This window comes from Tamandua tetradactyla, chromosome 25 (genome assembly GCF_023851605.1).
Source record: "Tamandua tetradactyla isolate mTamTet1 chromosome 25, mTamTet1.pri, whole genome shotgun sequence".
NCBI classification, from domain to species: domain Eukaryota; kingdom Metazoa; phylum Chordata; class Mammalia; order Pilosa; family Myrmecophagidae; genus Tamandua; species Tamandua tetradactyla.
The window spans coordinates 39,960,790-39,985,563 of NC_135351.1; the positions used below are offsets into that span (position 1 = coordinate 39,960,790).

At 39.1% G+C, this 24,774-nt stretch overlaps 1 long non-coding RNA gene across 1 annotated transcript in view; it reads left to right on the forward strand.

Annotated features, from left to right (window-relative positions):
* LOC143669255 (uncharacterized) overlaps positions 1-24,387 on the forward strand; it is a 104,798-nt gene extending 80,411 nt beyond the window's left edge. The window contains exon 3 of the long non-coding RNA XR_013168802.1: positions 24,205-24,387. This is a non-coding gene — a long non-coding RNA (uncharacterized LOC143669255). The remainder of the gene's footprint in view (positions 1-24,204) is intronic.
* Positions 24,388-24,774: the final 387 nt, after the last annotated feature.

Here is a 24,774-nt window from a genome sequence, read left to right on the forward strand (position 1 = left end):
AAAAAAGGAAGCATTTTGGAGGATGAAAGAGATTCAGAGAGAACAGAGTAGAATAACATAGCCATGAGAAGCAGAGTCCACCAGACAGCGACCTTTGGAGATGAAGAAGGAAAATACCTCCTGGGGAGCTTCAAGAAACAGGAAGCTGGGCGGGCCACGGTGGCTCAGCAGGCAAGAATGCTTGCCTGCCATGCCAGAGAACCCGGGTTCGATTCCCGGTGCTTACCCATGTAAAAAAAAAAAAGGAACAGGAAGCTGGGAGAGGAAGCTAGCAGATAATGCCGTGTTTGCCACATGCCCTTCCAGATGAGAGAGAAACCCTGACCATGTTCACCATGTGCTTTTCCAGATGAGAGAGAAACTCTGACTGTGTTTGCCATGGGCCCTCCCACTTGAGAGAGAAACCCTGAACTTCATTGGCCTTCTTGAACCAAAGTATCTTTCCCTGGATGCCTTAGATTGGGCATTTCTATAGACTTGTTTTAATTGGCACATTGTCTTGGCCTTAGAACTGCAAGCTAGCAACTTATTAAATTCCCCTTCTTAAAAGCCATTCCATTTCTGGCATATTGCATTCCAGCAGCTAGTAAACTAGAACAGACCCCCATTGCCCTGCTGCATAGACCCCCATTGCCCTGTTGCATGGACCCCATTTCCCTACGGCATGAACCCCCCTTTTCCTATTGCCCCAATGTATGGACTAGTGATTTCCAAAGTGTTTCATTGCCCAGTTATCAAACACACACACACACACATGCAAATAATCATGCAACCTGACTTCTGACCTTTCTCAACATTTAGTAGAGAAATTTGGGGATTTGATGTAGCTCATTTGCTTCACCCCCTTTTTTAGCTATCTCATAAGGTGCTGCACTTTGTGGTGTGGAAAAGGAAATCATAGTGCTCCAAGCTTTTTCTTCTCCACTGGCGGGAAGGAAATTAGCAAATGAGTAAAACAGAGCAGTGTTGCTTTATGCTGTTTTCCTTTTAACTCAAGTAAAATTTCATTTAGGAAGATGGAAAGAAAGTCAGTTCTCCTTACAGTATTAAGTGAAAGATAAATAGGAATATCTATCAAAGAAAGATTTAAAAACTGACTCACTAATTTTCAGGAACCTGATAGGGAATATCATAGTCTTTATGGCCTGTGGATATTTTCCTATCCCAAAATTTACGGCATAAAATTTATGTGGCTATTACAAATCTCCAGGATGCTGGAGAGTGTCTGACACTTTGTAGGCACTCAATAAATTTTGTTGAATGCTAAATCAAACTAACATATTAAGAGAGGGATTTCAAAATTCTTTAATAAATTTTCACCATTCTTGAAAATTTTACAGAAAAGAAAGCAGAAACAATAGATTATAAGACAAAGGCACAGATTGAAATACTAGTAATCAATGAAAGCGAGTGGTAAGGGGTATAGAAAAAAAATAGGGGGAACAAAAGTTAAAATATATTGGGTAGATGGAAATACTAGTGGTCAATGAGAGGGAGGGGTAAGGGATACGGTATGTATGAGTTTTTTCATTTTTCTTTTTATTTCTTTTTCTGGAGTGATGTGAATGTTCTAAGAAATGATTATAGTGATAAATATACAACTATGTGATGATATTGTGAGCCATTGGTTATATACTATGATAGTTAGATTCAGATATCAACTTGGCTAGGTGAAGATGCCTAGTTCCATTGCTGTGGACATGAGACAAAGGCATTTGAACCTCATCTGTTGCTCATTACATCTGCAGTCAGCTAAGAGGCGTGCCTGATGCAATGAATGATATTTGATGTAATTGGCTGGTGTTTATATGAAAGAGCTCAATGTAGCATACTCCAAGCAACTCAGCATACCTTATCTCAACCTATGCAGCTCTGTCCAGCCCTTTGGAGATGCAGAAAGGAATCACCCTGGGGAAAGTTATTGGAACCCAGAGGCCTGGAGAGAAGGCCAGCAGAGATCACCTTGTGCCTTCCCACATAAGAAAGAGCCTCAGTTGAAAATTAGCTGCCTTTCCTCTGAAGAACTATACGTTAACTAAATAAATCCCCTTTTATTGAAATCCAATCTGTCTCTGGTGCGTTGCATTCTGGCAGCTAGCAAACTAGAACATACACCACGTATGAAATGTTCATATGTTAAGAATGTTTGTGTTTGTATGATGTTTTGTCAATAAAAAACATATATAAAAAAGGGAAGGGGATGATGGTAGTGTAACATTGTGAATGTAACACCACTGAAATGTATACTTGAAAGAGATTAAAATGAAAATGTTTGTGTTGCATATATGTTTCCACAATAAAAATTTAGAATAATAGAGAGAAAAAGAGAAAGAAAGAAAGAAAGAAAGAAAGAAAGAAAAGAAGGAAGGAAGGAAGGAAGGAAGGAAGGAAGGAAGGAAGGAAGGAAGGAAGGAAGGAAGGAAAGAAGGAAGGAAGGAAGGAAGGAAGGAAAGAAAGAAAAGAAAGGAAGGAAGGAAGAAAGAAGGAAGGAAGGAAAGAAGGAAGGAAGGAAGGAAGGAAGGAAGGAAGGAAGGAAGGAAGGAAGGAAGGAAGGAAGGAAAGAAAAGAAAGGAAGGAAGGAAGGAAGGAAGGAAGGAAGGAAGGAAGGAAGGAAGGAAGGAAGGAAGGAAGGAAGGAAGGAAGGAAGGAAGGAAGGAAGGAAGGAAGGAAGGAAGGAAGGAAGGAAGGAAGGAAGGAAGGAAGGAAGGAAGGAAGGAAGGAAGGAAGGAAGGAAGGAAGGAAGGAAGAAAGAAAGAAAGAAAGAAAGAAAGAAAGAAAGAAAGAAAGAAAGAAAGAAAGAAAGAAAGAAAGAAAGAAAGAAAAAGAAAAGAGGGAGGGAGGAAAAGCAAGACAGAAAAGAACTCCCCTCCACTATTTCCAGCCCAGCTTTCCCCAAGGCCTGCTCTACCCGAGGAGGTTACTACACGGAACCAGTGTGGTCTCCTCTTCTGGTCTCCAACACTGACAGGAAGGACGGCAGGAGGGCACAGAAAGACCAGCCCGATAGTCGCAGAACCCAAGGCACTGTTAGAACTAGAGAAGCGTCCAAAATACACGTCTCTCCAATCCAGAAAGGCAGAGGAAATGCTGGAGCCCAGAAAAAAAAAATAAGACGAAGGCCTAGCATTCATGCCATCACGATAATTAGATCCATTTGTGGTAATTAGGGAATTGGGAAACAATCGTCATGGATTTATCTGCCACAGTCCAGGGAATTACAACTGTCCACAGCTTCAGAGTTATGTCTTATATAGATAAATGTAATGGAATATTGCGAATTTGTACTATCACATGAAGTGGGAGAATTTATAATCTTCTTGGTTTTTACTCGTCTCCTTAGTTCTTATTCTAACCACAGAATCTAGGCTGATCCACACTGTGGTAATCAATATTCCATATGCAATGTCTATATATTTAAATATATATTATTTTAGTGGAAATCTGAAAAAAAGAAGGTGACCTGCTGTATCTATATTAAAGTAATTATTCTTTGGAGGAAATAGTGCTTTTCTTACTCTAAAATTAGAAATGCATTAAATGGTAAACTCTGATTTATAGTCCATCCTTGCTTACACCTCGTCAATGTTTGAGCTGAGTAGGTAAGATTGTGCAACCCTCGAAGTGGGTGGTTGGCAAAGTGACCCAACAATTCCACTCAGGGAAGTGAACATGCAGAGTTTTAGAAAACAGAACAGAGTTGCAATCATAAGTTCATGTGGATAATATAATTTGGTTTTCAAAAACAATTCAGGGAGGCAATCAAGTGAACTTAGAGATGTGGTTGAATTCAGCCTAGAAAAATAAACGTTAAAGTCTGATTCTAGATACCTGACAATAGCAAACATTTCAAATTAGGAGTTCTAAATAAGAAACTAGTAATTGACACTCCTCACCCCTCAACTCTCAACACATAGTTGAGACATTATGATATTCTATTATTTCTTTGTATTTGTACATAGCCCTCTTGGGTTCTCAGGGGCCATGCTGAGAACCACCTTAGGTAGTGAATAATTTTGACTCTGTTACTACAAATGGATGGTTGACTGAGGACGAATGAACAATTCTTGTCTTTGAGATATCCATTCTGAATTACAAATATACCCCTTTTCTTCAAATATATATGTATATACATATATAATATATACATCTATCTTTTGTTGCTGTTCCCTAGAGCTTTACATTTAGAATAGTTTAGAGTGAAATTTAATTAAATCACATCTGTGCTATTGCAAAAGAAATGATACTCAAAGATTTTCAGGCCATAGTCAGGAAAGTAGGAAACAAAAAGAGCAAGCAAAAAGGAGAACTTGGCTGTGGTTTAATTGTTTTCTCTTGTGTATTGGGGGTGGGGGGAAGGGTGGTGTTGGGGAAAAGAGCGCAGCTTCATTTACACTATAGGCTGGAAATTCTGCCACATATCCATTGAGAGAAAAATGTCATGCAAATATTTTTCAAATGACATAGAGTTAACTAAATCCAATACATGTTTTTGCCATGAACTTCCCATTTAGAAGTTTTTAAAATCAGATATTTTAAAAGAAAATGTAACTCACATGTTACTGATTCGTTCACACTTATTGTTTTGTATGAGCAAGTCAGTGTCCAACAACCTTTAGTTTTTTCAATAGTGAGGACAGATTTTTACAGCACCAAAAAGGACCTTGAACCTGGAAAGTTTCAGATTTCATTTTAAACTCAGAACCCAAGGAATTTGAGCGGGTTCTAAAATTGGCAATAAGCCTTCTCTGCAGTTAACATATTGATGGAATTATATATGTATGTACATAGGGATTAAAAGTGGAGCTGTAAAAGCTGTTTTGATATTGATGCTAGATATATCCATTTTGAATTTCTAGTTTGTTTGTCACGAGGAAACAATTGGTCACTTGTTTTAATACACAATTTTATACATTGACCCATATCCTTAAACATACAATAAGTGTTATCAAACATGTAACAAAGTTGGTGTATGGAAAATGCATAATTTTCCCTAAGGGTTATTTGCTAATATGGAACACAGGCTTCTAAAATGTGATGAAAGGCAGGACTGTGGAACAATGGGTCATGATGGCTAATTTTATAGGGAACACATGCATACGATATAATTTAAAACACATGCTACAGCAGTTATAGGAGAAGTCTCAGAGAATTAGAAAGGAATTCTGCTTCATAAAAAAAGAAAACAGTTCCTCCTTTCTCCTGACAAAACTGCATTTCTCCTCTAGGAACAAGATCCTATTCACTAACGCTTTAAACAATTGCCCAGCCCACCCACACCTCACCAGCCCTTCTCTCAATTCTCTTCCAGGTAGGGCGCCTCCACCACCTGCTGCCTCTTAGGGACCAAATGGGAAGTTAAAAGCTAATAGTCCAGTAAGCATCTGGCGTCTTCATAATGTGATATTTATTCAATGTGTTTCAAGACTAAAATCTTGCGTGTTATCTCTTTTCTCTCTCTATTATGCAAGAGCACAAGCAGTAGACTGTAATAGACTTTTTAAGGGAAAGGAACAGGTCGTTCTGGCCATTTTGCTAGACAGAGGCTTTTGGCTTAAGGTGAAAATCTAAAGCAAGTTAGGCTAGTTAGTGTTCCATCTTGATCATCTTCAAGGGCGGCAAGACAATCAACTTCTAAACAATTGGTTGCAATAATTTCATCACAACCCACCCTTTCCCTTTCCCCTCAAAAAAAGAAAGAAAAGGAGAAAAATCTCTTTCTTACTATGATTTAAGCCTATTTCCTCTTTCTTTATTCATTTCTTTAGGAAGCGGGAGAGCTATTTGCTAGTAACCTCATCATAATTCTTCATATTCTTGAAGACAAACATCAATTCATCATCAAAACTCAAAAGCTTTTTCAAATATCTTTTTGCATGATTCTTGTATATATTTTGAGAAAATAAAAGTTTGACACATATTGCCTTAGTCTTTCTTCTGTAGCTAAACTATACCAATTTACTTACTCTTTACAATTTTTATTTTTAAAATAACTCGACAATGTATAATTTTCAACTGTTTTTTAAATGTCTCCAAACTAGAGCAACGCTAAGCAAATGGTTCATCCAATCCATTGCATGCATGCCTCCTGAGCTGTGACAATGTGGTCTGTCTTTTTCTTACACGTAGTCACTTTTTTGCCAGTAAGTACTGTTCTGTTTCGATATCCCATTATTGCATGGGTAACTTTATCCCAGCTTTGGATGCTCGTCCCCCTAGTTCACATTGTTGGGAAATCTCTCATCAGTGTTAGTATCACTATGAAGATGGTGAAAATTTTGTAAAAGTGAAAACCTAGAAATCTCTTAAGTATTTAATAGAAGAACAATAGTTAAATAGCAGCTTTGGTGACCTGACACATGCATTCATCACCTCTCTCTCCCCAAAACCCATTAAGGAGAGCAAATGAACTCTATTAAAGAAGATGACACATTGAATATCATTAGAAAGTAATTGTGACAAAATTTTGAAAAGTAGAAAACAGAGAAGTCTATTGACAAACTTAGCAACAGAAGAGAAGGAGTCGACACATTAGGTTCTGAGGCCCCTGGCCTTCACAGCAGCTGCTTTGGAGGCGAGAAGTCAAGGAAACCATGTCTTTAAAAGTTGGACGTGAGACATTTTCTACCTGGAACTTGATAGTCAACAAAATGTATGTAAAGGCAAGAATGTCAAAACACGTTAAACATTCAAAGACCCAGAAGTCCTTGAAAGATCCTCAAGGATCCTTTCTTAGACATCTACTGGCAAATATACTATGAAAAATGAAGGCACTAACTGAGATCAAGCTGTGGTATACAGGGAGCAGGGACTCCAGGAAAGAGATGAGGAGAAGCACCCATGTGACGAGTTTTCATGTGGCTTAGAGCAAACAGCACAGGCAGAAACCTGAGAATAGGAGATTTTCCAGGGAAAATATGGGGGTGGGGAGGCTGCTGCTAGAAGATAGGTTTTTTACATGAAGCAAGACTTTATGTGTACCAAATCACGTAAATGAAAGAAATATGCTGTATGTTAAACAGGGGAGTGATTATATAAATCCTGCTAAATCCATTCAATGGAGTACTATGCAACTATTATGAAAAATTAGACAAATCTACATGTAGTGGTATGGAACAATGCCAAAATGTGCTATTAAATGAAAAGGCAAGGTAAGGAACAGTGCATATGGTATGCTTCCATTACCTCTTTTTAATAAATGAATACAAACTTGCATAGTGAGCATCTATATACACAAACTGTTTATATATATAGATGATTCTTGTTATTTGCAGCAGTTGTAGTCTATAAAGTTACTGAGAATACTAAATTAGTGAATGCTAACTGTTGCCCTAGGGGAAACATAAGGGTAGGTTCCTGCCAGCCTCTGGTCACATTTTTGACAAAGATCAATAAATAACCTGTTTATGTATGTCTCCAGTTAACAACCCTTTTTTAGCATATATTGTGGATTCATTAACATCAAATTTACATTGAATAACTCATGCCTGATTGAAGCTTATCTAACACACATTTTCTCCCTAAGGCAGAGAGCAGCCTTCTTATGCTTAGGAGCACTAGACAGCCCTTCTGCACCACACTTCAGAGCTATTTTAAACAGCAAAATCATAAAAAAAAAAAACAGAAATGCAAAATACATGACACTACGTTCTCCATGAGAAGGACACCTGTTTATAGTATGGGGGTGAAGCCGAATGTGCTACCTCACTCCACGTCAGCTGGGATCACATGCACCAGGCAACTCCAGTTTCTCACTGCTTTGCTCCTGCCTGCAAATGACAGCAGAAGTGCCATGAGTACCGATATTGAGGATACAGATATATTTTGATGAGTCAGCAAATTTGAGACCGTGGCGTCTGAAATAATGAGGATTGAAGGTATCTATAAGCAGACTAAACCTGGAAGAATCTGCAGTTATCAGGTGATGATAGCTATGGGAGTGGGGGAGATGCCTGGAAAGAGGGTTGGAAGGTAAAGCTTCCTTTAACTCTGTACCTTTCACCATCATTTGAACGTTTTTATCATGTGCATATTTTACCTATTCTAAAAGACTGTTTTCACCATACTGTGTTCTCAAAATTGTGTTCCCCTTAACCCAATCTTATCCTACCAACCACTTATCCTGCTCTTCTTTCTCTTTTCTTTTTCCCTATGGAAGTGATCACATGCTAACTTACTACATAATTTACTACTGTATTATCTTTTTTACTTTTCCCTTCTCTCCCTTTGTTAGAACATAAATTCCAAGAGAGCAGGGAATTCCCACTGCTTTGCTCTGTATCCCTAGTACCTAGAGAAGAATGTGGCATGACTAGGGTCATCTGTAAATATTTATTGAATGAATACATTTTTAAAAAGTCTCTAGACATGAAGGTAGACCCAATCCCAGCCTGATTAGGTCAAGGATGAGCTCTACTAGTCTGACCTGTGAGCATTTGTTTCAGGAACACAGGCCTTGTCACCAAAGTGGTTTTAGGCTTATATCCTAGAAAAATTGAGACTACATTTACAATACATTCATTGTGTATACACATGTAGTGAGAGTTCCTAGAGGAAGAACTTGGGGTAGGAGCAGGGTTTGGGGAAGAAGTACATCTTTCTCTACTAGGCATACAGTTTAGAGAGGAAGTAACATGATGACCACTGAGAAAAAAGAAAGGGTGACCTCTCTTTGTCAGAGAGAAGTGGTGACTAAGCACATTGTCTTGGACTGGCACCTGAAGTAGGCATGAAAATGATCTATAGTAATGAGCTCAATATGAACTGACAACAATATGCATGAAACAAAATAAATGCTTGGTATATTTCATCTTAAAGGATGCAATGAAAAATTACACAATAACATGGGAAGATGTCTCTATAGATTATAAGTACAAAGCTATACAATGAAGTAGAATTTCTTGTCATTCCAGTTTCTCTTTTCATTCAACTGTAACAATACACATTTTACAGAAAAATAAGGAGATAATTTGCACAAAAAAAGTTGTAACAGTGGTTATATTCAGGTAATGACATACTTTTTATTTTCATTATAGTACTGCATTTTTAATATGAGAAAGGGATAATAAAAACGGAATGTACTTTTCCCTGAAATATAGGTAGGAATAAATGTTTATATATCTATTTTAAGTAAATGATTTAGACTACCTTTTTGAAATCACCTCTTTGGTTCTTGTCTTAAATTTTTTTAAATCTGTCAACCCAAAACATATTTGAAAACCTATGTTTTTAAAGGCATTGTGCTAGAATCTTTGAGGAATATAAGAGCATTTCTTTTACCCAAAGGAAATATTAATCTAGTTGAGGAAATAAGATGCATGTGAAATAACTGAAAAAACTGGGTATTAAGTGTCTGTGACGGTGGAATGGTGTAGACATAGCAGAAGAGTTCGTGAGAAGGAAAGATCAGTTTTGCTCAGGGAGGTATGGGGACCTCAAGGAGGTAGCAAGAAGAACTTCCAGGGAGAAAACCTGCCTTGGGAAAAGGAGCACAGTAAGGAGTTTGGGAGCCCTCACTTAGAGATGTGGGTCTCAGTGTAGCTGGCACTGCAGGATGCTTCCAGTTTTCAGCGTCCTGGAACACAGATTGCCAGGAGTGATGTAACGGAGACCCTAAGCTTTGGAGACAGCTGGGCAGATGTTCAAATCCAAGCTCGGCCGCTATGTGATGTTGACCAAGGAAAGCCATTTCTCGAGGCAGAAGTCTCTGCAGTGAGGTTTATGGAGAGGCCAGGGTGCAACTGACAATGTCCCTGGCACACGTGGCCGCTGGAGAGATGCCAGCTCCTTGCTCTGCTCTCTCCTCCCTGTTTTCCCAACTTCCGGGCCAAGGAGAAAGGACAAATCATCCTTCTCCTTTTAAAGGTGAGATAACCAAGTTCCAAAGATGTCCACTAACTTACTTTCAATTATTAAAGATAAAAAATAGTGAACTCAGAACATCTGATTTTCCACTCAGTGATGGTGACTTTCCATGATGATTAAAATCCTATAAAAATGCAATAAATTAGGATGTGGGGATTTTTTTTTTTTTTTTTTTTTTTGCGTTTGCATGAGATGGTTGCTCATCGTGAGACTTCACAGGCTGTTCTCCAATGTGATGGATTCACCACAGTCCAAGTTCTGTTCCACAATTTTGTAGACTCATAAACAGGATTTTCTGAGCACACAGAGACTGTATCAAACTCACACTAATTAATTCACAGGGGACATTCTTTGAGAAGCAAACTGTCCCTTAACTATCTCTGTAAACCCAGTGCCTAGTGTCAGACCTGGAACAAAACAGACAATCAACATATATCAGTTGTTCATAAAATCAGAATGCAAATTTATTAATTTATAATAAAGATATAAATGTCAAAAGTCCTGGGCACCTGCACTCTGAAGGAAAAAAACAAAAACATTCAAAGAACCAAACAGGATTCAGGATACTTTGTGAGTCTACCTTGGAGAGCAGAGGACACTGAACCTTCCCAATGTGTATGGCCCCAGGCCTGGGGTGGTCAGCCCTCAGAGGGGCCCTGGGACGACTGGTCCACACCTCACCATCTCATTGTCTTCGTCTATCAGGGTGGCCATGACAGATTCCACACAATGTATGGATGGCTCGAACAGCAGAAATCTGTCTCACAATTTTGGAGGCAAGAAGCCCTACATTAGGGTTTCAACATAGTTTCTCCTGGAGTCTGAAGAGGTCTGGTGTTCACCGTCATAGCTCCTTGGCTTATACCTCAGCCTCCAACACATGGCGAACTGCCTCATTCTCTAGTTTCTTCTGACTTTCTCTGACCGCACCTGAATTTCTGCTGCCTTACAAGGATGCTCCTCACAGGGAAGAAGCCACACCCTGACCCAATTTGGCCTGGTCTAAATATCATCTTTGAACAACCTAGTCACAAATGAATCCACACCTGAAGTAATAATAACGTCCTCAAAGGTCCCATTTAGAAATGAGTCCACCCATGCAGGAACAGAGAGCAAGACTAGAATATGTCTTTTGTGGGGGGCATGATTGAATCCCTAACAGGAATGTCTCCCTTTTCCTCTCTGATGTTTGTCTCTCCATTACATTGCCTTTCTTCTCCCTATGTCTGGTGATCATGTTTTCTTCAGATGTATTTAGTTTTCAGTTAAAAATTATTCTGGCTGTGAGTCTTCAAGAATGACTTTGCGTTTCTCGGATCACACCCCCTTCCATTGATTTTATAGTCTAGCTTTCAGAAGGCACCTTGTTTTCCATTTGATGGGGGTATACTGTTATCTGCCCACCATCTTTTGAGATGGTGCCAGCCTTCTTGTATCTGAAAGCCCTGGCTGTAAATGCCTCTCTTCTCTCCCACTCAGGAAAGGATCTCAGAATACAGCCGAGGGAGTGACATTTCAGCATGACCTTGATTTTTCTCTGTCTTCCACACGAAAGTAAATCATTTGCAAACTTTGAACTATTAATAGTAACAAATTACTTTCAACAGAGCTCGCAGCAGATTGTGACACACCATTGGATCTTGACCTCTGTGTGGAGTGGAGAAAATAAATGGTTGTTTTCTCTCTCAAAGTTCTCGTGTTTGAGGGGACAGCATCTAAACAATTTTACCTCAAGTTACTTAACACAGAAAATACATTTTCCATCATAAAGATCTCTTTCCGTGCACTTTTAAAGCCAGGGAGAATTACAGCCACTCTTTACCAGTGGGACATTATTTCTGTGCCCAGAAAAGGTTTAGGAAAGTCATATATGTTATTATTTTAAAAAATTATGAGTCTATTCACCTAAAACAAAGCAAGCAAGCAGGAAAAGGTGAAAAAAAAGAAGAACCAAATTCTAGATTCTTAGGGTGTTTAAGTTTCAAGACAACTAAATATAAACCCACAGCTTTCTTTTTTTCCATTAAGTCAAGAACTTCTAATTCTAGCAGAAGTCTGAGCTATGATGATTTAACCCTGAGCTCTGCTGTATATTTTCTCTTCCCCTCCTTCTAGTTGTAGGTCAAAAGATAAGTCATTAGGGACGTGTCTTTCCTGTCTCATCTTTTCCTTCCTCCTTTCTTAAAATTTTGTGGGAACTCAACTTGAGAAAGCACTTAAGGGAGCTGGGCTTTGCTAACTTCTGAAGTGTCCTCCATAATTTTTACTTACCTATTTCCAAGTAGATTTTTCTCTCAGGGCATGGAACACAGCAACTCGATAAAAAAGGCAGCATCCTTATATGAACTCTTTTTATATTCTTTGTATTAATTTAATAAGGGTCTCTATGAAATCAATTTTCTTACTTATAACCATTACTTTCATACTATCTGTCCTCTCTCCATTACCTACCCTACTGATAATTCCTTGGAGAAGAATTTAAGGAAAATGTGTTTAGCAAATGTCATCACTCTAGGTATCTGCATCTGTATTCTCTTCGGTTTCAGTTTTCTTTCTGAAATGTGAACTATTTCATGTTGAATGAAGAATCATATTCTGCCAAGAATGCAAACACTGAAATGTCTCTTCATTTCAAGCACACAGTGTAAGATTTTTGCCTGCTAAGCAGTCCAAAACCTTGGTTCTCCGTCTTCCTCAAGGTTGGCTCTTGTCCAGTAGAGTTCGAGTGGCCACGGCTGAATGGTGGCACCCCTCATGATGATTTCCAACAGCAAGACAGAATAAAATATGACTTCATAGGATTTCCTGCCACAAACACTGAAGAATTAACATGGGCAAATATTCAGTTATGGAGGACTAAGGAAATGTCTTCCTCTGTATCACTGATAGTAGATATTGAAAAGGCTGAGGGTTTTTACATTCTCTCCTTCACTATATTCTTTTTTTTTCCAATGGATGCGTGACTTCTGAGGGAAAAGAGAGAAAATCAAATAAAAATTAAGAGAAAAATAGTGAAGACGCATGAACCATGAGGCTACATCTATACAAACAGGATGAGGAGAGTCCCACCTTTATGTATTTAAGGCAATGCCTTCCCATGATGAAGTCCATCAAGGCATTCAGTGAACAAAGGGATGTCTATTCTTTAAGTAACAGAAAGGAAATGCAAACTCCTGAGTTTACACTTTCCTATAATGATTTTTCTTTGACTTCTATATCTAGAGATATTAGAAATATGTGATCTTAGAAGCAAACACAGACATTCTCTTATCCAACAATCAGGCATTCTTTCCCTGGCTTCCCTGAGAGAGAACTCAACCTGACAGCAGCTTAGCTTTAGGGTAGTTCCAGTGAACTCGTTCAGACTTGCAGGCAGGATATGGAAAGACAAAACTTAAAATCACGCTGACCCTAACCTACCCACAGTGAATTCTGACACCCTAACAACTTTACAAAAAGGCAGGGAGTTTGAGGCCAAGCCCTGCCTCTCAGCCAAGTCAACCTCATCATCAGCTAAAATGCACATGCCCCTGACTATCTACCTGTCCCTGTTCCTTCCTGACCTCTGTCCTGCTGTGATCTTCTGGCCTCTTGACATTGTGCAACTGCTCTTAAACATTTCTTTCCTTTGCCATCTGAAACCTCTGTTCTTCTGTAAATCAATCGACTTTCTACCTCAACCTCTTCCTGTGAAACTCTCTTCCTTGTCCCCTTTTCTTACAGAAATCTGGCAGACCCCTGAAGCCACTATTTCTAGTAAAGTTCTTTGGAGAGAAAACAGCTCCTTTCCATACACCCAGATCTTGTGGCTCTAAATGGTAGAGTGTAGGACTCCTGAGTCCTCTCAATCTCAGTATGTTTATGGAAACAGGCAAGCCATTGATATGAAGATGAGCCAACTGGGGGCACAAAGGAAGTGGTAGAGGATGTGATATACCCCAGGTGAATACAGCACCTCCCTGCCAGAGAGGGTTTTAGCCATTCAGGACCAAGAGCAAACACTTGCCAATCTTCTAGTTTTTCAAAAGAATCCAGAAATTCATGTTTTCATGGTGGGAGCTCTCTATTTTAAACATCAGCAACCAACGTAATATGGTCAAAGACTGTGGAACAAATAAAACTTTTCCGTAGACCACATATGAGCTGTAGCTTGTAAGTTTGTAACTTTTATTCGACTCTTCCTTTATCAACTCTCAGACTATCCCTCTTTCACCTACATACCAGAACCTCCCCCTTCTGATGCTCCTGAAGTCTGTTTTTTTTTTCTCTTTCAACTTTAGTCTTCACTCTTGGAATGGCCACCTAACTCTTCCTATAGATTTTATTCTCCCATAACTCACTCTTCACACTCTATGCCTTGCTCTTCTATGCAGTTGGGGTGGGCAAACTTTTCTGTAAAGATTCACATAGTCCATCTTGCTTACTTTGCTGGCCTTATGGTCTGTTGCAACAACTCAGCTGTGCTGTTATAGCATGAAAACAGTCCTAGGCAATATGCAAATGGATGAATGTAGCTGTGTTCCAGTAAATCTTTATTTACAAAAACAGGTGGTAGGCTGGATTTGACCTCTAAGCCACAATTTGCTGCTGTCTGATCTAAAGGAAGAAGAAAGAGATCCTTAGCATGGAATATAAGGCCATCCACAATTTGTCTATAGTCTACTCTTCCAGCTTTATTTACCAGTCATTTTCCTTTGTGTTAGTCAGCTGTGATGATAAACCACAATGATCATTCACCCAGCACTTTCTAGATGCTGGGTACTGTTTTCACTATTTATCTCTAGTAATTCATCTAGTTAACAAAAATGTAAGAGATAGGCAGCTTTGTTGTACAGATGAATAAATTGAAGCATAGAGAGATTAATTAATTTGCCCAATATGTAACCAATAAGCAGAAAAGCCAGGATTTGAACCCAGACTGTCTAAGTGCAGTGTTTTATAACTGCTGTTTTGGATTCCTAGAGTTGCTCTAAGAAGTCACCACAATCTGGGTGGCTTCACACAACCACACTCAATTGTCCCATAGTTCTGGGGGCTAGTGGAATTGAGATATCGGGATTTAAGGGATGATTTTCATTGCTGAATCATTATATAGATATTCCTTTTTTGTTTTCTGGTATATTAGAGTAGACAGAGGGAAATACCTGAAATCTCTAAATTGTCGTCCAGCTGCTTTGATCTCTGATAATGATCATATAGCCCTTATCCTCTGCCCCTGTGACTGTACAATCCTTGTGGCTAACCTTCATTTGCACCTAGTTATCCAGTTGTTTAGCTTGGGAGTCTTGTAATCACTAAAGACAGCCCCTAATGTTTATTATGAAGGGTCTTGGGTCAGCCCAGAACTAACCCACCCCAAGTTCAAAGTAATCTTCATGACCAAGACTGGATCTAAGCAAAATGGGCCCGCCTGACATTCCACCATTTTCTTACATGGTTCTGTGACTAAGCATGGAATCAATCTGCACATGCTCAATAATCAGATCACCTCTAGTTATATCATCTGGGGCCACTGTACCCATTATCCTAAACCTGCCCATCTTTTCTCTAAGAAAACTATCAGAATTGCTGCAGTTTAGGGAGACAGATTTTGGGCCACTAGGCCATCTGCTGTCCTACTACACATCTAGTAATAAACTCTTCCTCTCTTTGAAACCCCAGTGTCTCAGGAATCGGTTTTTGAGCACATGTGCAAAAGATCCATGGCCTTTGCCTGTAACACTAGAAGTTTGAAATAAAGATTTCAGAATGGCTGTGTTCCTTCTCAAACTTGTAGAGGGAAACCTTTCCTTGTCTCAAACAAATTTTGTGGGGGGATCTTGGGAATCCCTGGCATCCTTTGGTTTGTGGCAGCCTCTCTCCAGTATCTGCCTGGATCTTCATCTGGCCTTCTTCCCAGGGCCTCTGTTTCTCTCTCTCTTTTCTCCCTTCTTGTAAGGGCACAAGTCACATTGGACTAAGGTCCCATCCAGCTACAGTAGGACTTCACTTTAACCTCACTAATTCTATTTGTTAGACTCAATTTCTAAATGTTAGAGCCACATATTAAAAGGATAAGGACTGCAATGTCTACCCTAGCAGCCATCGTGCCCAGCCTTCTTTGCTGGCATGTCACCATGCTGCTTTAAGCATGATGTTCTCTTTATCTGGCAAACTCAACAAATGTCTCTTCTCTGGCAAGTCTTCCATGACTTCACACCTCCACCTTGACAGTATTTAAATGACTCCTGAGCTGTGCTTAAAAGCTCTTCTGACATATTCTGATTACTGTGCTTTTAAAATTTCAGTAACGGTCCAATTCTGACAGTGGTGATCTCTTTCAGATGAGGGCATCTATTGTCATTCGTCTTTGTGCATCTGGGCCCAGGATGCCTTCCTGACAATGGCAGGTACATGGCCATCGTTTGTGGAATTGAATGATTAACTTATCGTAGTTGATTTTTGTTTTGTTGATTTCTTACCTGTATTTACTTGCTTTTAGAAAGTAATGAAGTTTTATTTACCCTAGAGTTCCTACCATTCCCAATTTATCCATCAGGTTATTCTCTCTTTTTTTTTACTTTCCTGCCGAGTTAGAGTCTGGGTTTAGGTTGCCTCCAAAGCAGTTCCTGAGATACAGATTCATGTGCAAACTATTCACTTGGGAAAAGAACAATGGGTTGTAATGGGGGATGAGGCAACAAGGGAAAGCAGCCCATTATCCAACCCTCAACTGAAATCCTTCTAGAGCTTAATCCCAAAGGCTCCTGGGGAGCACTTACCTCAGGGTTATCCCTTCCAAGCGGTAAGGTTGCTGGGTGTTTATATGCCACCTCCTCACAGTCCCTGAATGAGGCTAATTCCAAGGTTATCTAAAACCTGAGCATATCTAGAATGCTGCACAGGTAGACAATTAGGCTTTGCTGGCCAGAGGAAGCTCTGGGGGGAGGACATGCAGATGTTAGAATTTGCAAGTTCAGCTGGCATGTGCAGCAGTGGTGACGATGTGTGCAAGGGACAGCAGGGCCAAGAGCTCCACTCCAGTATCTCTCCAGCTCCTAAGGCTGCTGGGCAAGTGAGGAGACCATCACTCCCCTCTCTGCTTTAGCTTAAATGAGACTTTTGAAGGTATCTGTTGAGCTGTAATCTTCCTTAATTACTGCAATTTGCTTCTGTCTTTTTGGGGGTGTGTATTTAGGAAAATAGCCTCTGTATCTCTTGCTAGAAAAGGTGACTTCAGGTGGAATAGGCAAATATATTCTCTGCTTGACTCTGGGGTGGTCTTTAGTTAAGGCTAGCCTTCGATTCCAGAGTATGTATGTATGTTCTTTATATCAGAGCTATCACATTGTCGTTTCTCTCACATCAGCATCTTTTATACAAGGCAATGTCTTCAGTTACCCGTTATAGCAAACAGCCATGATGCAGGCAGCACAATGAGTCTGGGAGACTCACGGAAGAGAAAGGAACGATGGCTGTCTCCTCCAGTGCAGAGATGCGTGCACATGGCAGATGCTTAAAGTGAAATGCAGTAATTGTGGAAATAAAGAGAAAGGCAAAGTCGAAGGGTTATGCTAGGATGATGGACTAATTATCTTATGAGAACAAATATACCTGAGGGTATTCTAAAATGTTCCTATAATGGAGAGAGTTCCTTATTATTTCAGTAACTAGAAGGCTGTCATAATTTGGAATGACTTTAAGGTTTTTGTTCATTTTTATAAGGGGCACTATTTGGGAGAAGAACTGCTAGCTTAAACCATCTCCTCTTAAAGGCTGACAAAAGAAAGACTATTAAGAGTTTTCTTTATTTAGGTCTTGAAATAAAGAAATAGCAACTGTTAGGCAGCAGAGAGGAGGGGCTTAGGAGAAACTTAGCACCTAAAGGACACAGGAATAGGGCATTTGTGGCTTCTGGGAAGAGAAGGGGAAAGAGAGGGTAAAAGTGAAACTGGGTTTTGAGCTTGAAAAACCAAGGTAAGCATGTTACAGGAAGCAGGATGGCTGCCACTGTGGGCTTAGGTTCACAAGGGACAAGCCAAACTGAAAGTGCCTAAAGCTGCCCAAGCCTGAAACTCATACCTCTCAATCCCCCTAGACAGGAATCATTCTAGCAAGGCCTTTGGAAAACAGTGAAAATAATAGTAGTCATCATCGTAACAGCAATAAATATTTCCATTTCCACAGTGGTGGTAATGCAGGTTTTTCTTTTAGGAATTTCTCACACAGCTTGGCAAGATTCTGTCCACGCAGCAGATGATATCCATTATTTCTGACAGCCTCATGCTCTCACGTTCTCATCCTTTGCAATCAGTCTTAGCAAAGGAAATCTAAAGTTCAGTAACAACAATAAAAGTGTAACAACTATTATGTCTACAGATGGCACATGCAAGCTGAGAACTGTTAAGTCATCTTTCTAGTCAATGTCCTTCCTCTATTTATTTGGGCTCACATGGCCCCAAAGGCCTTCTGTTTTGCATCCCTGGAGGAATGATTCATATAGAACCCACTGTGTGCTGGACATTGTGCATGCCACCTCCAATTCTCCCAACACGGCTGCCATTTTGTCCAGTCATTGGTGGTTATCACCTATAGTCACAGCTTGATTTCTCCCCTCTGCTTTTCCCAAATACTCCTGCCAGGATAGTCTCTCAGCCACAGGGTCCCCCAGCAGCCAGTAAAAGGGACACAGAACCCAGCCTGCATACCCTTCTAGCTCTGCTATGTGGCCTCCACGCCCGACTGCTATGCCACCCGTAGTACCTGCATTCTCCACTCTCCAGCCTCACCCAGGTCCTTGTTTCATGATAGCTTCTACTTCTTTGACATTTCTGACCCATGAGTCAGGTTCTCAATCTCCCTGACATAATGACTTATTTCTAAAGCATTAACAATGGACAGAAAAGGAAACTAAGAAAGGATATGATTATCTTTTTACTGTCATCACCTTTTCAAAAAAATTTCCTCCTCCTCTTTGAAATAAAGCTGAAAAGATGAAATTACTTCTCTCCCCTCCTCTCCCTCCCCTCTCTTCCTCTCCCTTCCCTGCTCTACTCCTTCCATCCACTCCCCTCTTCTTTCTTTCTCATATACACACATGCATACACACATGCACTCATCAGTGCATCAAACTCTTCTTCTTGACCCTTCAGCTTCAAAATTTGGCCCTTGATCTTCCCCTTGATGCACTAATGGACCCTTACAAAGTCACCACATTACACTAACATGTTCCAAGTGCTTCTTGCTTTATATTGGTCTTCCTTATACATATATCACATTTTCTTCTCAAAACTGCCCTCCACATTAACATAAATTACCGACACTTGAAGGAGTCAAAGTAAAAGCCTTGTCTTTGCTTTCAGTACAAAGTAGAAGAGAAGAGTAGGACGCAAGTTTTCATCTGCCTTCAAAGTCCATGAAGTTTTCATTACATTGGGTTATCTCAACAGATTAATCATATGGGAACCTCAATGGTACTTTAGAAGGATGTTGAGAAAGAGAAAGATGACAACTTGTTGAATCTGTTTCTGTTGAGAAGGGAGCCCATTATACCATTCAAAATATTGTCAGCTTTGCTACAGTTATTAAATGTTGCATTAGGCAGTATGGAGATTTGCCTAATCACTAAACCTCATGGGATTTTTCACAATATGTCTTTAAATCTTAATTGTATTAATTTATGCAGGTTGGGGTAAGACTAAAATGTTAATTGTAATACATACAACTTTTAAATTCATAAATTATATATAATATACATGCATGTAATACCATATATATAGTGAGGTTATCTTTTGATATTAATCAATTCTCGTATTTTTTCACTGTACCGACTGTCTCCAATCCTATTAGTTTAGGGGTTTTACTGTCCCCAAGGCAAAGGGATCCAGTGGAATTAAAAAAGCAAAGATGTTATACTTGGCTTTTAAAGATAGAAAGATTTAGGAAAGAATTTGGCTCCCCAGGCCAGGCAAGAAAATTTGGGAGGATAACCAAGGGTTAGAAATAGGAATGTCTATACTTAGAGTAGAATGCACCATCCTTCACATTTCCACTCCTGAGATTTTTGGGTATTGAGAATAGAGTGAATATTTATTTCATTCCTTGAGGGAAGTTTGGAAGGTAGTAAGCACTATTATTCCACACCAACACGTTGCAGTAAGAGTTAGATAGAAATTGCAGAGGCATGTTCAGTCTGGAATTCTGTGTGTGGGGAGGTTACCAACGTACCCCCCAGTAACAGAGCAGGGTCAGACAAGGAGGGCTGGTGCACAGGGTGACAGGGTTAACAGGGCATGTTCTCTAGAATTACAGTGTGAAACAAGATTTCAGAAGTCTGTGAGCTATTGAGAAAGTGTTCATCAGTAAAAACCTGTAAGAGAGTGAATGTATCAGAACAGAGCAGGGAAAGGAGCTGAGAAAAAACGTGGTTCTGGGTAAAGTCTAATCTTGGGTCCTCTGAGCATGAACTGAATCACAGAGCTGGGTCTGCTTGAGGCCAAGGATAGACCTTTTATACCCCATATTAGTCCTTCATTAGCATGGGGTCCCAGACAAAGCAACTCCTGTCAACCAAGGGCAATTCTCCAAGGCAATGTGTGTCTGTAAGCCATTAGCAGCCACCATTCAGAGCACTTGGTGATGGGGACATTTGGCCAAGAGGAACTGGGTGGGGCACCAACATCTACTGCACAGGGAATAGTGTAGGATCCAGGGAGTGACAGGGGAGCAGCAAGGCAATCTGCCGAGGGATCCAGAGCAAGGCACAGAGACTTGCCAATAGCCCAGAGGTCCTGCAGTCATACTGAAAATATTTCTTCCCAAGGATGGCAGAGCCAGCCATGTGACTTAAGCTTGTGGCCCTTATGTATCTTAACAGATGAGAACCTGAAAGGTGGCTGACAGCAATTTTCACAGACCTGGATACATTTCAGTGAATTTCTGGGTGGGAAAACTATAGACTAGATGTTACTCATACCCTCCTCAAATTTTTACTATGCTAATTGAGGAAGAAGAATACAACTTAGGAGAAAGTGAGAGGTTTGGGGAGAAGGAAAATGCTGAATGATTTTGCTTTATTTAAAATAACTTTATTTAAATATAATTCATATGCCACAAATACAGTCATTATAAGTGTACAATTTAATGGTTTTTAATAAATTTATGGAACTCTGAAACCACTGCAACAGTCCAGTTTTAGAACATTTCCTTCACCCTAGAACAATCTCCCCTACCTGTTTTCAGTCATTCCCTATTCCTACCTTCAGCCCCAGGTAGCCATTAAGCTGATTTCTGTATCTACAGATTTATCTGTGAATTTAGAAATTTCACAGGAATGGAATGATACACTGTGTAGTCTTTTATGTCTGTCTTCTTTCAATTAATATAATGTGTTTTAGGTTCATTCATATTTTTGATGTATCAGTACCTTCATTTTTATTGCCTAGTAGTGTTCCCTTACACAGATATACCACACTTTAGAATGGATAAATTCACTAGATGATGGTCATTTACATTGTTTCCAATTTTGGATTAGTATGGATAGTGCTGCAATAAACATTTACTTACATGTATTTGCATGGACATGTGTTTTCATTCCTCTTGGGTGGATACTTAGGAGTAGAATTGCTGGGTCATATGACAACTTAATTTTCAACTTTTGGGGAACTGTTAAACTGTTGTTTGAATATAAGGTTTCTCTTGGGTCATGCTTTTTGTTCAGTCTGGCATTATCTGCTTTTTGATTGGAATGTTTAGTCCATTTATATTTAATGTAATTATTAATCAGGTTAGATTTATGTCTGTCTTTTGTTTGTTTTCTATATATTACTTGCTTTTTTTGTTCTTATTTCTACTTTTACAAAAAACTTTCTTTTTTGGTAAGCAAATATTTTTTAGTGCTCTATTTTAGTTCTCCTGTTGACTTTGTAAACCATATTTTGAGTCATTTTTATTGGTTGCTCTAAGGATTGCAATATGTATTTTAACTTACTTCAGTAAGTGTACTTCAGATTAATTCTGACATAATTCCAGTAAAGTATGGTGAGTTTATTTTAATATAACTGTAATTCCTCATCCTTCTTTGTGTATTAATTCCTGATATATTATATTTAAGTAAGCTATAATTTCAAAATAACATGCTATAATTATTAATTTATCTAATATTATGTAATTTAAGGAAGTTATGAGAAGAAAATATATATATATACATTTTTTATATTTACCCACTTTTTTTTTTTTTGTCATTTCCAATGTTCTTCATTTCTCCCTGTGGATTCTAGTTGCATCTGGTATCATTTCCTTTTAGCTAAAGAATTTCCTTTAGAATTCTTTGTAAGGCAAGTCTTATAGCATATATTTCTCTCAGTCTTTGTTTATAGGGAATGTCTTAATTTTGCCTTCAGTTTTGAAGGATTGTTTTGTTGGATATAATGTTCTTGGTTGACTGTGATTTCCCTTCAGTTTTTACAATATTTCATTCTACTGCCTTTTGATACAAATGTTTCAGTGAGAGGTAAACTGTTAATCATTGTTATTGTCTGTATGTGATAAATTGTTTCTTTGTGCTTGCTATTTTCAAGAATTTCTTTTTCTCTCTGACTTTTAACAATTTACCTGTAATTTGGCTAGGTGTGAATCTCTGTGCTTAGCAAAATCGGGGTTCATTGAACTTTATGGATCTGTAAATTATTGTTCTAAAGTCAAATTTGGGATGTTTCTGTCCATTAACTCTTCACATATTTCACCTCATACTTTGACTCACTCCTCTCCTGGAACCCTGTCATAAATATGTTGATATACTAGATGTGGTCTTTCGGGTCTCTGAAGCTCTATTAAATTTTCTTCAATGTTTCTCTCTCCATTTTTAAGAATGTATCATTCCTATTGATCTATCATCAAGTTCATGATTCTTTTTCCATTTAAACTCTCCAATATCCATCTGGTTTGTCATTTTTAATAATTTCTATTGATTCATTGCAATTCATTATTTATTAAATCGTTGCCATTCTATTTTCCTTTAACTCCTTAAGCATGGTTTCCTTTAATCCTGTGAATATATTTATAATAGTTGTTTTGGGAGTTTTGCCTGCCAAATGTAACATCTGGGCACACTCAAAGTTAATTTCTATCAACTACATGTTTTTTCTTGCATATGTATCAAATTTTCCTTTTTCTTTACATGTCACAAATTTTTTTGTTGTTGTTTGCAACTGAACATTTTAGATAATATATTTTAGCAGTTCTGGATTCTGATATTTCCCTTTGATGATTGTGGTGCTTTTTCATTTTTGTTGCCTGTAACTAAAATGCAGAATTGATTTTTCCCACAGTGTTCACCCACTGAAGAGTCTGCTCAGTTTTGAGTCTGTATAGTTTAGGGGCTAGCCAGTGATTGTTCCAAAGTTGTGTTCAAACACCTTGAGCCTGTAAGGCCTCTCTCATGTACTGATTGATCTTTGTATGGGTTAATGAGTATATCTAAAAACCAGGTATTTTCCTTGTTTTCTATGCTGTCCCAGCTTTTCTTTGCTAGGATTTCCCAGGTCTTTTCTGTGTATATGGTCTCTCTATCAATTGGGGATGTCTGATGTAGCTGGATCCTCTTGTTTCTCTGCATGTACATGCTGCCTTCACCAAGGATCTGTGGAGAAATTACCCAGATTCTCTATGCTTCTCCATTTCCAGAAGCTCCCTCTTAAATGTCAGGCCAGTAAGACTCTATAACTTTCTATAGCATGGGAATTCAGGCTACTGAGGCTGGGGGCCCTCCTTGTTTATTTTCTACTGAGTTTATTATTGTTATTAACACTGCAACTGGGAGCATGCCCCCTCCAGAAGCTGCCCTGCTTGTCCTCTCCCTCCATTTGAGCTGGCAGGCAGGGATGGAACAAGCCCATGCTGGGATGGTATAGACCCCCCACTTAATTTACCTGATGTGTACAAGTTTTCATAAATAATTTCTTCTTAATTTGTTGTTTGCTTTTGGTTGACTTCTAGAACTCTTAAACTGTTGTTTGTGACAATTCTGAATCAACTTTATAGTTTATTTTTAGAGGGAGGTCGGTTTCTGAACTCCTCACCCCAGTATTGTTGCAAGTCCTGTCCCCTGACTTGCATTTGCATGATAAATAACTAAAAAATCCTGTCAGAGACTTAATTTGACTGGCAATGACTATATTAAGCATGTTGCACATAAAATGGGCACGGAATCTTTGGTCTTCATCCATGAAGAGGTGTGGTCTATTTGTCCTTGAGTCAATGTGGTTTTGATTTATAGAAAACAGCATAAGTGACTACTTATTTCTGGGCCAAGGTCCTGAAGTATTGACACTTTTATTTTATTTCACCTCCTTCTTCAAAACACAGCTCCATGTTCAAAGAAGAGGCACTATGGGGGAGAAGCCTCATGGAGAGGCCCTGGGACACCTGCTGACAGCCTCTGTGAGCAACAGCTGGCCAGCCAGGTGAGGAGTCTTCTAGTAGGTGCATCTTCTAGACCCTCTCAAGCCAACCCAGTTAATTAAGTCTGGAGCAGAAATGAGTGGTTCCTGCCAGGCTTACTCAAATTGTAGATTTGTGAACAAAATAAAGGACGATTGTTGTTTTAAATCATTACGTATCTGGGTGTTTTGTTACGAAGCCTTAAATAACTGGAACATTAATTTTATGCCTTCTTGAAGAATGGAAGTTTGGAATGAAAACTCAAAACAGTTATTATAGTATCCATTTATTATCTACCTAGCTAGTAGGATTTTCATGACCACAAAATTGGATTGTAAAAATATAGCTTAAAATAAAAGGTGTTAACGTAAAGCCTGTTCTCCTTGTTAGAAGGTGGACATGATGTTGAGGAAGGAAGAAATTCATCCAGGTGCATGTGGCACAAAAGAAGAGGACATGATGAGAGGGGAAGGAAAGGAAAGCAGTCAGATATCT